At 39.2% G+C, this 10,535-nt stretch overlaps 1 long non-coding RNA gene across 1 annotated transcript; it reads left to right on the top strand.

Moving 5' to 3' along the window:
* The first annotated feature begins 353 nt into the window (after positions 1-353).
* Positions 354-7,552, top strand: LOC108925393 (uncharacterized). Its single transcript, XR_001965402.1, has 3 exons — positions 354-430; positions 6,970-6,994; positions 7,348-7,552. It is a non-coding gene; the product is annotated as an uncharacterized LOC108925393 (long non-coding RNA).
* The last annotated feature ends 2,983 nt before the right edge of the window (positions 7,553-10,535 follow it).

Here is a 10,535-nt window from a genome sequence, read left to right as displayed (position 1 = left end):
TTAAGTGCCTTATGCCTAGAGGGATGTAGTGGCGCAGCGGATTTGGCCGACTCTCGCTTTCTGGTAGGTGTGGGATTCGAGTCCTGCTTGGTGTGCCATGCAACTGGCTGGCGTCCCGTCCTGGATATGATATGAGCCCTCCCCTTCCAGCCTTGTGCCCTGTGTTGCCGGGTTACACTGCGGTTTGCTACAGCCCTCCACAGGACAAGCTCTTTCAGACAGCGTGTGTGTGTGTGTGTGTGTGTCTCATGTCCTAATGCCATTCTTCTGTATCTGTGACATGAAGTACAAACTAGGAGGGTGAGATTGCTGGAATTTAATGTCCTATGTAACTTTAGCAACATCCAGCCAGGTGCCAGACAGCTGCAAGTGGAATCGGGCAGTCAGCATTCTCAGTGTGCTATGTTCCTGAATGTGCAGCTCACAGAAGGTAAGAAGAAGGTTGTTTACAGCATTGACCCTGAAGGAGCTGTGTACCTGTGTCCCACCAAATCGTCGTAAATCTTGTACTTTCTGAAAGGAACATTAGAACTGAGCTGAGGTTCTTGAATGTAATATCCTTAAAAGAATCTAATTCAAATGTAGTTCTAAACTTTCAGACAGTGGATAATTTCTGAAGGGCCGAAAGCACGCTTTTTGTAGAAAACTTCCCCTCGGGCTTGTTTTTTCTCTGCATTGTGCTATGTATCTGCTTGCTTGGCTTGCGCTATATTTAGTTACCTGGGATTATGATGTTTACATTTTTTTTATGTTTTTTTTTTTTTTTTTAAATCAACTGCTGCACTTGAAGCTAACTGTACTCACTGTGTATTCAAATTAATTTAAGTGGTTCATAGCAGAGAATGAATTTGTAACAAAAAATGTCCAGACCTCCAAATATAACTGAAATACTTTCTCATAACATCCATGGGTGCTTTACCTTAATAGATAGATACCCCAACTTAGTGTTCCAGATATTGAACTGAAATATTTATAGCAAGTATATTTATTTAGTCTGTGCGCACACACACACACTTTCTGAACCGCTTGTCCCATATGGGGTCGCGGGGAGCCGGAGCCTACCCGGCAACACAGGGCATAAGGTCGGAGGGGACACACCCAGGACGGGACGCCAGTCCATTGCAAGGCACCCCAAGCGGGACTCAAACCCCAGACCCACTGAAGAGCAGGACCCGGTCCAACCCACTGCGCCACTGCCCCACCGCGCCCCCCTTAGTCTGTGCATTCAGAAGTTATTGAGGAACATAGAGAAGATACCATTTAAGGCAGTTGTCCTGTATTCTGCACAGGAGTTTTACGTGTCATTCCCTATGAACTATGAAAACAGGACCTAGTACACTGCCTGCAAGATTAGGAATGCCAGAGTCCTCTAATCATAACTAGATCTAATGTTTAACAGCCTCTAACATGTAGTAGGTCAATGTAAATGCCTCTAATTTAGTGTCAACCCTTGATGATCACTCACATGGTTTTCAAGGTGACACAGGGTGCAGAAGTGGTTTACCTTTGCATTTTTCCATGCCTGTCATTAGACTGGGGTAGGAAGCCCACACAAACATGTTAACTGCATGCAGACTGTACTGGATTCAAGTTGAGATGTAAAACTACATGCCAAGAACTGTGAGGCTCCAATGTTACATGCTGCACTTCCATGTTGCTAATATATACTGGAGAAATACACAATCCCTACTCTTGGCATTTTCTCAGACTGAGGTTGCAAACGAAACATAACTTACAAGTAGACTCCACAAAATCATGGAGATAGTTTAAAAGAGTATATATTTACATCTTCATATTGATTTTTATAATGCAACAGGCATATACTATACATATATAGACTGCAAAAAAATGCTCAATTTAATTTTCAGAATTACATGTCTGAATCTTTACGTATGTACATCTGTATCTGTAGACTTTACTGCCTTTTACGATGTATCTCATTTTTTTGTGTGTGTGTGGGGTGGGTGTCTGTATTCTATCTGTGGTGGGCCCTGAGGGTGTACTTGGGGATTTCTAGTAAGTTACGACATATTCCTGTCTGATACTCATAAATATACTAGTTGGTGGCTGACTAGATGTGTAAGTAGGTTGACTGGGGGGAGATATTGTTTTTCTTTCTTTCTTTCTTACATGAATGGAAAAGCTGTGAGTTCGCAATTGTGTTATATTGCAGACTGTACTGAAAATTTTGACTCTATGGTTTGACTCGATGGCATTAACAACATAGCGTTTTGCAGTTGTTATATATTCTTCTCATATTCTTCTTTTTATGGTATATGGAAAAATTCAGTGACGATTTTTTTTTTTTTGTTGAAAAAATCCATTCATTCACCTTATAGGTGCTCTGCACGCATTTTGTGGCCATGGCCCTGAACAGCAGTAGGTGATTGCTTCTGAGAAACAACTTTGTGCTGTTTCTGTATGTTGTTGTGACCCAGTGTTGCTGTTATTGTGATAATAAAAAAGGTAAATGTAAATGTACACACACACACAGACAGGTAACATGCATTTATATACATACTGCAAAACTAAAAATCATTGCTTTAAAATATTGTTCTTTGTATGGAGACGATAACGATCTAGCCCTTCACCAGAGCGTCAAGGTGATCTGTCAGCACTGCCAGATATTCATCTAAGAAGTCAAGATTCTTCCTCCATTAACATTTACTTCCATCATCATGTATTGACGAACTTTGAAGCAAAGACTACAGTCTCAATGCTGGAAAGGTCTCTAATGCTTTTCTGTTCTCTGTACAATGACCATCGGTGTGGTGGCAGCTGGACATATGTCCACTTGTCACCATGCCGATGGTCATTGTTGCTGATGGATGTTGCTGACGATCACATATATATATATATATATATATATGTGTGATCGTCAGCAACATTAATATGACGGTCAAACATGGTAGAGTGACAGGAGGCAGGAGATCACAGCAGACAAGAGAGAGTTTACAAAATAAATATGGAAGAAACCTCTGTATAGTCCAAAACAATGGCATTGTTGCAGACTAATGTTAATTTTGCAATTATTATCTATTTTTAAACACTTTATTAAAGTTTTGTAAGGTGACTGTTGGGGGGAGGTGCAGTGGGTTGGACATTGTGGGTTCGAGTCCTGCTTGGGGTGCCTTGGACAGACTGGCGTCCCGTCCTGGGTGTGTCCCTTCGCCCTGTGCTGCCGGGTTAGGCTCTGGCTCCCCGCGACCCTGTATGGGACAAGCGGTTTCAGATGATAAATGTGTGTGAAGGTGACTGCAATTACAAGAGTTCTAGAAGGCTTGGAAAAATGACAGTTTCTTTTTTTAAAGCAAAATTATACATTTGCCACCTGAAGGTACTGTGAGAACAATCTACAATACACCAAAGTAAACTGTTTCCTGAGAATCATGCTGCTGCTGGTGCTGTGTGTGTCTCTATCTGTGTGTGAGAGAGAGAGAGACAGAGACAGTAACTTCATGAAATAAAAATTTTTAAAATCTCAAATATTTTCAAATTGGAAAAAAAAAAAAAAAATCAACTTTTTATTATAACATTCAGAAATGACAAAAAGTATGTCAAGAGCATAAACTGTGATTTTTCCAATCACACAAAAAGAAATGTTTGGGTTAATAGCTATTCCTCTATTTTTCATTTCCATTTCATTTCTTCTACCTGTTGTTTGCCAGACAATGAAGTTTGAGTGAAAGGGGCATGACTAAAGCCCTCTATCAGACTTGGAGGCAGCTAGATTACAGTTGTTTGTTTCTTTCCAGCATGCCATGTCTTTACATTCTTTGAGAAAATGTGAAATTATCTTTTTGTTTGTCTTAAATTAAAAATAAATAAAGAAAAAATTGGGAGTCAGACACACTTACACCCAATATAGCCTAAGAACTGATTCTTCTAGGTAGTATTTAACAAGGGGTATGACGGTATGGTGGGTTCAGCTGTTGCCTGCTGAACTGGAGTTCGAGTCCCACTTGGGGTGCCTGGTGACGGACTGGTGTCCCATCCTGGGTGTGTCCCCTCTCCCCTTGGCCTTGTGCCCTGAGTTGCTGGGCAAGGCTCCGGCTTTGCCACGAACCCACTCGGGACAGGCAGTTGTGGACCCTGGATGGTTAATATTTGTTGTGAAATACAGAAGAAAGAATGTATGTTGCTGAATGCCAGCTTTATCCATAAATGTATTTTTTGTAGAAATTCTTTCAGAATGTTCTGAGAAAAGGGTGTCTAAGTGATGGTAATTTGAAGTAGTGGGTAACAGAGTACTTAGAGTGATCAGCTCGCACTCAAAGGTGGGTGAGTTCTCACAGCACTACTCTTGAGCAATGTAGGGTAAGTTAAGTGCTATCAAGTCTGTTTCAATGCACAGTGGACACTCACATGATTTTCGAGGTAAGGGAGTGTACTAGCAGTGGTTTACCACTGAACATCTTCCACACATCTTTGGATTGCAACCACAATTTTTGCACACCCTCGGTCCTGCACATGAAAGAACAAGTCAAGTACTGAAGAACCAGTGTTACTATTGCACCACTGAGCAAGGCACTTATCATGAAAATCTCCAGCAATATCATCCACTTGTGCAAATGGGTAAACATGGGTGGCTTACTAACACTGCTTAATATTGTAACTCACTTTAGAGAAAGGCACCAGCTAATAAATGTACACTATAAAAATAGATCATTGTGACATATAGTGAGACCACTTCAAAATCTGAAGATTATTAGATGCCTTAACATCAAAAATTGTGCATTCTACTTCAAGATCTAGAGTTGTTAAATTGTCACTATCACACATTAGGGGCAGAAATCTCTAATCTCAGCTTCCATTCTTGCTAATCCCATAGTTAAATGCATCATTACCTAAAAGGAGCATTCAAAACACCCTTAAAATCATTACCATTAAAACATATATCTTCTTTTGAAAATTGTATCCCTACTCAACTTTGGTATTACCTCCACTAACCCTTGGTGGGAATGGGGTTTAAATTCAGCTCAGAGTGTATAGAGTTTGCATAATCTTCTCATTTTTGCACCCCAGAAAAAATGCACAGAAAAATTGTCGTGGTCAACAAAGTGGTAACTTTAAACAGGAAAAACTGCTGTGGCATTTCTAAAAACTTCAGCGTAATCATGTCAGTTCTGATGTCTCAATAACTAAATTTTACTTTTAGCTGTATAAGAATCCTGGTCTTCTCATTTGAAACTGACTCATTCAGTAGCTCTTGCTTCTGTAGTACCTACAATGTACTGTTTTATCTCAGGAATAAATTTAATCACTTATCCTAGGTAAGATACAGAAAAGCTGGTCTGTGCTTTCGTCTATGGTAGAATGTTCTACTGATGGGTTGTTCAAATCAAACTAGATCCAGTCTGCAGTTAATTCAACATGCTACTGCAAGAACTGTTACCAAAACTACAAAAAGACATATGACATCAATCCTTCACACTGGCTGTGTATTAAATTTAGAGCTGTCTTCAAAATCCTCCTTCTAACAAAAAAGCAAGAGCTTCTAATAAAAAGCTTCTAATAAGCCGGTTGCACCTTTAGTTGTAAAGTTCTCAAACTCCAGTATGACCTACCAACTACTAAGAGGGATATCTTTTACTATCAGCCTTTAAATCCAGCCTTAAGAGTAATTTCTTTCCTTTAGCATTCCAATGGTACAGTTGCTAGTTTAACTATAGATACTGCATTCACATTTACTTTGTTTGTAATCAAAATGCACTCTTAACTGATGAAGATGGAGTGTTATAAAGCATAGAAATCAGTTCTGCTGTATTGTACAGATTATGATAATTTCTGTTATATGATCCATCTTCACAGTGCTCACTTGAACTTTTGTAGGTCTTGCTTTAGAAAACAGAACCCCATAACAAGTTATGAAATAATACACAGTTCCAATTCATTGACTCTAGTACTTATAAAGTCCAGGATCTTTTGCCATAATCAGTTTGATGTCCAGCCTCATTCTCTCAGTCTCTCCCTGTCTCTGCTAAACTCAGTCTGGGTATTGCTCTTGTCACCATAGTAAAGTTTTCAGACACCCCATGTCAACATCCTTTTTGAGCTTCACATGTCTGAGGGTCATGTGCCAAAGTCACTTACAAAATCCACCTCTTTTCCTCTAAATGGCCCCTTGATGTGGGGGTCATCTTCGCTTGGTGCTCTATCATGGTGTGATCTCATACTGCCATCTACAGTTGATATCAACCTTACATGTCAGATCCCAAAAGACAAAGAAGGGATTATAATCACATTGTCAACAAGTCAAACTTTAAACTCACTGCAAAAACGTAAAATAAAGTTAAAAATTATAATTTTACTGTGCAATGTAATTGAATATCTGTTTTTCTATACTTATTACTCATGAATATATTCTTTGAACACTCAGAGGATGGAGGGTATTGCTAAACTACAACGTACATACAGTATACTTTAAAAGTCTTATTTGTTGTTTGTTGGACTTGATTTATTCATTTTGTAGGAGTGGGTATGAGTAAAGAAGTTTCTGCGAGATTTCTGATAGTGTAGTGATTTGAGTTGCTGCCTTTGTATCCAAAGGTTAGAGGTTTGATCCCTGTCTCTGGCTGTAGTACCCTTGAGTAAGGTACTTATGCTCAGCTGCTCCAGTAAAATTATACAGCTGTATAAACAGGTAAGTAACTGTAGCCTTAACATTGTAAGATCCTTGTGCAGAAAAACATCATGTGATTGCATGGTCCTCACAGAGGTATTCCGCAGAATTTTGGACTAAATGTACTGTGAATTTTAGAAATTATGGTACAATTTTAACTAAATAATTCATTAAATTAATAGAACCTTATATAAATTAGTTTTCTCAGTAATATAAATTAATTGCATGTTTGAATAGTTTACAAATATGAAGGACTCAGGGTAGTTAGCAAGAAAATTGAATTCTTTATTTTCTGTAAAAATCATGCTCTGAACTGTAGTCAGACTAATTTATATTTATTCTTATAGGCAGCATGAAATGGATAAGTGCATAGTAAGTATGTGTTCAATGGTAAGCTGTCTTTTATTACAGTGCCATATGATGTTTAATCACCAACTTCATGTCATGCTCATTTCTATAGATCAATAAAATAGAAAACTGACTAAAAATCTGAAAACCTGAGCCAAATGGAAATTAAATACTCATTTAAATTCTAAATTCTTCTGCTTTTACTAATGATAAGTTAAAAGCATGAACCAACCATTTCTGCATCTCAGAAAAGCAATAAAATCTTTTAAAGCGACATTTCAGTTATACCTATATCATGTTTTAAATTGTAAATAATTTAATGTCTCGACCAAGTGTGTCCTTGTACTGATGGCTTTGTCTGTTTTGCTTTGTTCAAGCCTGTAGATGTCAGCTCGATTTTTTTATTGGTGCAAAACATCTGCTGGGAGCGGCAGGCTCTTGGCGGGAAAGGGGACACCCAGTGACACGCGACATGCCGCCTTGCCAGCCGTGATTAAGAGGACCAGACAAACCTCGTGTGAGGCATTTGTATCTCTGGGAGCCCCTTCCACACCTGCAACAGTGACTCAAGTGACCTGCGGAGAGCCCATGGAGGTGAAGGCTGCAGATTCACTGTGTTCTCTACTCCACCTAGGTTCATTTGAGTAGAAGATCTCCAAGTTTCAAATGATGTTTCAAATCTAAATCCATATACCTTCTTGTAGGTATGTTCTACGCTTAGGTTGGTAATATCTTTATGGATGAGGATGGACCAAATAAATAGATTTTTCTTTTTATTATTTTTTTAAATTCAACACAGTTCTCTTATTACCTAGCCAGAACATCTGTGATGTACTTGGATAATCTGATGCGAGAAGATGCATGCCCCCACCAGCATACATAAAGAAAAGAAGAAGATCAAGGACGATTCTGTGAAAGCATCTGCTTGTAATGTGTGTCAAATCGAGCTGTGAACAGCATGAAGCAAAAATTGAAGGAAAGATTGCAGAAACCAGTGCGGAGCTGTAGTGGAGTGAATATATTGACGTGGGCAGAAAAACTGGCACCAGAATTTTAAAAAACAAATAATCGTTTTTTCTCTCTCCGTCTCACAAATGTGCATACACATGCACCCACGTACACCTCAGCCTATGACACCTACATGACACCCTGAACCTCCACTTACACTTGGAGCTGGCTTTGAAATGTATAACATACGGGTCAGGTCGAGGGAAGTGGATTCATATTTCTAGTGTCAGGGGCCCAGCGATGATGGACGACCTGGACTGCTGAGCTGTGGTGACCCTCTGACAGTAAACCATTAACAAACAGATTGCCAGATTCTCTCCTTTTGTGCCCCATCACTGCCCCATCAACAGGAGGCACCTCTTTATTACCCCCACCCCTGGTGGAAATAAATACTCATAACCTTGATGATGTCTGATTACAGCAGCAATCTTTGCCTCATTAAGTTAATTGAGTGTGATGCTTTAACTCACAGGATGCCCTCTTGACAACAATTTTAAAACCCAGACACCTAGACACCTGCAATAAGTAAGTAAATACATAAATAAATAAATAAATAAATACGTTTAAAAAAGAACTATTGAACTAAAAAGATTTTCAGTCTTACATAGCTGTACCATTCTTCTTCTTGGCTTTACATGATTTTTCTTGCAAAAAAAAGAAAAAAAAAAAAAAAACTTTCCCTGCTTCAGACAAATTATTGTTTCAAAAAAAGAAAATCTTTTAACCTTGGATGCTCGAATGCCCATGAAAATCTGCTTCAGCCCCATCAAGGGCGGTCTCTTTTAGGGCCAGTGCCTTCTTTGCAAGCTGCTCTGGGAGACATTTTTAATTTACAGTCCTTGTGCTAGGAAAAAAAAATAAAGACACGACCTTCAATGTCGAATAGGCTTGCTCTGTCTTCAAACAAATCCAAGAAGCAGAGTGAGTCACTGACCCCAATAATTTAACACAGCACTTTGAACATTTCCAGACACCAAAAAAGAGCATATTTTCCCCAAACAGCGCTGCACCCCCTCCTGTTTATTACAGGTTTGTGACCCACAGTAGGACCGGTTGATAACAGGTGTTTAAAAGCAAGTGGGGGCTGTCTCCCCCTCCTTGTCCCAATGACATCGTCAGTTTCCACCCTCACCGAAGACAAACTGAAAAGTAGCCAAGAAAGGCTTAGGTGCCTCCTCCAGGAGTGTTCCATGCACCATTACTGAATCACTTTCATTTGGAATCAAAATGGCTCCAATGACATCTTAAATCACAACAATAAAACCCTCCTGCCCCATGAGTCCGACCACTGTCAAGATACGCACACATAAAAGCAATGAAGCGGTAAAAATGTCACTGCCAGTCTGTGTTGGAACATCTGTTATTTAGCTTGTCCCAGGCCATTCCTAAATCTTGACATTCTTGACACACGTTGAAACCAAGCAGTGCCCCACCTAACATGTCACGTCAGTTCAGTAGTGTCAAGCTGAGTTTATATTGTAAACTTCCTGGTAAGTTAACGCAGCAAAAAAAAAAAAAAAAAAATTAGACGGACAGACCGACGGATGGGATAGATAGATAGATAGATAGATAGATAGATAGATATCTTTCAAAGAAGACACAACCCAAAGACACCACTAACACTTAAAATGTGTTGTTTTAAAAGAGTTCTAATATTCACATGTACAGATATTTTTTACATTTTTTAGTGAACTTCTTTTTTCCAAGACAATGGGGTTTGTATACTAATGTTCTTACAATTTCTTGCGCATTTATACAGCTTAGCAATTTTAACTGTGCCGGCTCAAGCTAAGCAGTATCTAAGTCGATTAACAGTTGGAGTGGGGTTTCTGATAACTACACTACATACAATAATAATAATAATAATAATAATAATAAGAAGAAGAAGAAGAAGAAGAAGAATTCCATTGTAAATTAGATTCTTTTCTCCAAAGTGAATTACAGCAATTTACCAATTTATATGTACAGGCAATTTTTAATTCCAGGAATTCAGTAAAATAAATACCTTCATCAAGGAACTCAAGGAAGATTTCTGAAGGGGATTCAAGGAACTGGAATTTGAACTGGAGGTCTTTGAGCCCAAGGATGATGCTACTCGTCACCCCAAACTAGTATGAAGCATGGCTTCTGTGCCTGCCAGACCACCACTAAAGGACTTCCATGTTTACATGGATGGAGACAGTTTAATACATTTTTTTAACCAATGCACATCTGGAATGGGACTGAACGATTTAATCATCTAGGTAACTTTTTCAAAGGCACACATGAGAAATTCCTTGCTTAGGGGTACTATAGCAAGAGGGCGATGTGAACCTTGGTCCTGTGTTTGCTAGGTGATGGCACTAACTGCTACAATACTTGTAACACCCCCACCACCAAAAAAATGCTCTCCACACCATTACATCCCCACCACCTGTTTTGTTGACACAAGGCAGTGTGGGTCCATGGATTCATTTTTTAACACCAACTTCTGGCCTTGCCATCAGCATGTTGTAACATAAACTGGGATTTGACAGACCAACTGCAATTTTTCTGCTCTTCAGATTTAGCGAAGGCA

Source organism: Scleropages formosus, chromosome 13, assembly GCF_900964775.1.
Source record: "Scleropages formosus chromosome 13, fSclFor1.1, whole genome shotgun sequence".
Lineage (NCBI taxonomy): Eukaryota > Metazoa > Chordata > Actinopteri > Osteoglossiformes > Osteoglossidae > Scleropages > Scleropages formosus.
Note: the sequence above shows the minus strand (reverse complement) of the source record. Positions and strands in the feature narration are given on the sequence as shown.